The following is a 5,388-nucleotide window of genomic DNA, read 5'->3' on the forward strand; positions in this document are numbered from 1 at the left end:
ATAATAATAATAATAATAATAATAATAATAATAATAATAATAATAATGATAATAATAATAATAATAATAATAATAATAATAATAATAATAATAATAATAATAACAACAATATGATGACGACGACGACGACGACGATGATGATGATGATGATGATGATGATGATGATGATGTTGAAGAAGATTATAATGATGATGATGATAACATAACTTATTGTTAACGAAAGTAATAGCTGGACAGATGAATTGGTAACAGCATTATAAATCGAAACACAAACTCACCAATCTATAAGAGCATCTGATTTGAAGTTAGTTTTAAATTGCTTCGAGGTCTGAACTGAAAGAATTGGAGATGGTACTTGCTCGTGGGGTTTCTCATTTGATTTACTTCAGCATTCGAACATCAGCCATAGTTTTAGCCGTTTTCAATAACATGATTTTCCCAGTGCGTAAGCTTTTTAACAGCAAACCTTAAATCAGATATTGCAATACTTTGCATAAGATAGTTTTACGTTTTGCTATATAATCTTCTTTCCAACCATAGAATTTGGTATACTTAGCTTCGCTTTCAAACATGGCTTTCAAAATGGTTATAATGATTCTTTAGTGGATATCTTATCAAATCTGATTTTTTTACACCTTAACTTTCAAAAAATTTTACTGGTGCCTGTCAAGAGTGAGGATCTAACAGTACCGCTCTTCTTGAATATTGTTCTGTATTATAAGTGTATCCCACCGAAGGTTATCTTGCATTTTATCTTTTCGAGGATTTTAAATCGAAGTACCGGTCATTTACTAGGAGCAATTAAATCTACCTAGTCCGTCCATACATTATATGACATTGAAATATTTATCAATGAATCCAATCCCGCTGAGATGTACATTGCATTTCCTCCTGTCCGGGTCGAAAGAATAAAGTACCAGTTAAATACTGGTGTCGAAGAGTGGTGTTGTTGTTATTGTCATTCTCATTATTATAATCATCAGCAGCATTCTCACCATCATCATTAGCAGAATTTCTTGAGCGCCGCAAAATGCATACCTGCATGTCTTTTGCCTCATCATGTTCTGCGCTCAAAATCTGCCGTGTTCAACTTTACCTTTCATCCTTACAGCGTCCATAAATTAAGGTACAAGGGTCGATATGATAGACTATGCTTTTGCCCTAAAATTACTGACCTTGCAATAAATCCCCTCCTTTTACACAATGGAATATAAAAATGTAAGTTATATAATTGCAGTTTCTTCTATATATATATTGCAGCTTTAATAAAAACAATAAAAAAATGTATATAGACGCGTACATGGCTGCATTGCTGTGTGGTAAGAAGCTTGCTTTCCAGCCACATCGATCCGGGTTCAGTCCCAGTGTGTGGCAACTTAGGCAAGTGTCTTCTATTACAGCTTCGGACTGACCAAAGCCTTGTAAGTAGATTTAGTAGATGGAAGCTGAAAGAAGCCCGTCATATTATATATATATATATCTGTGTGTGTGTGTGTGTGTGTGTGTGTGTATGTGTGTGTGTGTGTGTGTATGTGTGTGTGTGTGTACTTATGTCTTTTTGTCATAAGAAAAATTATTGTGTTACGCCGAACTTAAGTTCAGCTCTGATTCAGGAGACCCAAGGTCAAAAGTTTGTTAATCATGGTCATCTGCATGTTTAATGCAGGCATAGTATACCGAGAGCTACGTTATGTTAATGACCCTTGTCTTACATAAGGCGATTATTGTGCGAAAATTTCCAGTATTATTCTGGAACAAATGACTATATAAATGCTACCACGTTGTTTCACACACAAAAAAAGACAGGAAACCAGTGTAATATTATGGTGGTGATAAAATTGGTGTTGTTATTGGTGGTATTCGTGGTGGTGGAGGTGGTGGTGGTGGTAATGGCGATGGAGGTGGGTGTATTGTTGATGTTGTGATAATGGTGTTTCTAGTGATAATTTTCGGAGAAGCCACATGATAAATTTAAGAAACTATGTTTTAAGCACTACGTAAACGTATCAATCTTCTCTAATATTTATTAACGCTTTCTGTATTTTTTGTTATTTTATCGTCAAGCAAGAAAGATTCAACAAGATATAAGCTCGCAGATCTGATTGAGAGGAATTGATGAATCTAAGCTTTTGCTTCTGAGATAATATCAAGTTGTAGAAGCATGCACACACACACACACACACACACACACACATACACGTGTGTGTTTGTGTATATATGTATATATGCACACACATATGTGTGTATCTGTATATATGCCTATAAATATATATATATATATATACATACACACACACATATATATATATATATGTATGTTTGTAATTTAAATGTATATATATGTATATATTTATATATGTACATATATGCATATATATGCATATATATGCATATATATATGTATATATATATATATCTTAGCATATATATACATTCATTCATACATACATATATATATATACATATATATATATATATATATATATATATATATATATATATATATATATATATATATATATATATATATATATATATATATACACAGAATCAGATATATGTATATATGTATATATGTATGTATATATATATATATATATATATATATTTATGTATATATATATATATATGTATGTATGTATGTATGTATGTTTGTATGTATACATATATATAATTTATACTTTTATACATTGTTATTTACTTTCCTTAAGGTATTGTATTCGAAACATCAATATTATTTTGTTTTTATTTCGTTTTGATTTCATTATTTGTTTCTTCGTTTATTTCTTCTCATTAATTGAGGTCAAAACATATCGAATTATAAGATCGGAGGGCAAGGTGTATGGGTGGGCGAATACTTTGCTTTTCTTTCCTTTTTCTTTTATTTATTATATTATTTATGATTTAATATTTCTTTATTAGGTTTGTACAATCGCATCAAAGCTGTATTAATCGTGCTTTTCTCTTCAGGTTGTGGATTAAGAAAACGAGGATTAAGAGAAGACAATATTTGATAATATTTCCGCAAACAATTTTACTCAAAAATAAATATTATGATTAAGAAAAATAAATAAAATAAATATCAGCTCCAATAAAAAGTCAATAAAAAACCCAATATTTTTATTATATATATTCTTGTTATATTCTTTTTATGCGTTTAGTTTAATTTCATGTTTTTCTTCTCTTATTTTTTTTCTCCGCTAACTCTCTTTGCACACATATATGTGGAGAATTATACATACGTGTGTGTATATATAATATATATATATATATGTGTGTGTCTATGTATGTATGTATGCATGCATGCATATATGTATGTATGTATGTATGTATGTATGTATGTATGGAACCGCTAATCCATACTTGTATTTTTTTGTCTCCATTTTCTTTCCTCTTTACTTTCTGTCAAAGAGCATATGCACGAATCGTCAACAGCTTTTCCAATTATCGTTAGCGTCAAACTAATACGCCTTGTTTGTTTTTCCATCACCTGTCTCTGTGTCTTGTACATTTAACCAAGTGAGTGCGCGCGCGTGTGTTTACAAAACTTGCACTTTCTCTCCTGCTTCCAAAATTACTAGGAAACATTCTATATTTTACTCGTTTTACACCGCTGTTTCTCAGTATATCTCCTCCTGTCTTGGGTACAAAATTACGAAAGTATCATGAATGAATTAAACCGTTACTTTATTCAATGTAAAGTAATACATTGTATATTGTAAATTAGCAAAATCAGAGGCAGTCAGTAAGAATAAAAGGAAAGTAACCTATTGACACTTGCAGAACGAGCACGAAGTTCTACTCGTGGAGATGCATCTTCGTATGTTGGACGTAAAGAAATGCAATACATACATACATACATACATACATACATAAATACGAACATACATACATACATACATACATACATACATCTACAGCTAGTCTAACCAGGTTACAAGTTCATACCTATACCTGTAATTACTGGAAAAACTGCGATATGTAACATACTGCGTAAATACCACTCTTGAGAAATGTATTTGCTGAAGATCAGAACGGAGAAAGCTGATTCGAAGACCACAGATACAGTCCATCACTGGAACTATAAAATCTGTAAAACTTTCCAGACGTTTATCATTTAAGTATACATGAGCATGTCTAGATATGCAACTATATACATGAGAATAAATAGATAAAACAAAACATACAAATCCGCACATATATATTCAAACATACATACGTACATACATGCAGACATACACAAATACATACATACATAAATACAAAAATGTTGTTGATGTTGAAATGCCGCTAAGCATTTCACCCGGCGTGCTAACGTTTCTGCCAGCTCGCCGCCTTAGATACACGAATATATTGAAAGACATATGTAATATGTAAGTCAACGTGATTAATAAATGAAATATCCATATTAATATAACGTTATATGTATTTAGAATTTGTGTGTATATGTCTGCGTGTGTGTGTGTGTGTGTGAATGTAGTCATATAAGTAAAAATATCTAAATACACACATATATAAGTATATATATACAGAAAACTAAAATTGATAAATATCCGTACAGCACTGAGACAATTGCAATATTAACCCTATGTATACTTCGGCAGTATATCACAGATAACATTGTCAATATGCTGGGTATAATCCTGGCAGCTACATTATTTAATGCATTAATTTCCCTTTATATATCACAATGAAATGCAGGAGGCGTATATAAGCTCTTAACCTCGTATATCTGACATTGTGACATACATACAACTTAGATAATATTAGATGTATCCTATGATGATGCATTACCCTTCGTCATACGAAAATTAAATTCAATAAATTGTCTGACATTTAAAGATGAACTCCGCTTCAGTACATTTGTAATTTGTCATCAAATTATGGTCTTGTATCGTAATGAAAACTTTCATAATATACACATGTTCTCCAAGGCGATAAGTTGGCAGAAACGTTAGCCCGCCGGGCGAAATGCTTAGCGATATTTTGTCTGCCATTACGTTCAGAGTTCAAATTCCGCCAACGTTTGCTTCACCTTTCATCCTTTCGGGGTCGATAAATTAAGTACTATTTACGCACTGGGGTCGATATAATCGATTTAATCCTTTTGTATGTCCTTGTTTGTCCCCTCTATGTGTAGCCCCTTGTAGGCCGTAAAGAAATGAGATTCGTTAGCATTCACTTAACCATGAAACGATTCGTATCCAATTAACTAAAGGCTTGGTTTGTTTACGCTTTTCCCTCCGGTTTTTTGTTCTATGTGTGCCATAAATATCGCCATCCATTTTAGAGAAAAATTTGTAGTTTGGAATCAGTAGTTCTTTGACTGCTATTTCTAAATTTTCAGTATGTTGGAGAAGCAACTCAATTGCTAATCCCTGTATATTT

The sequence above is a fragment of the Octopus bimaculoides genome, chromosome 19, assembly GCF_001194135.2.
Source record: "Octopus bimaculoides isolate UCB-OBI-ISO-001 chromosome 19, ASM119413v2, whole genome shotgun sequence".
NCBI lineage: Eukaryota > Metazoa > Mollusca > Cephalopoda > Octopoda > Octopodidae > Octopus > Octopus bimaculoides.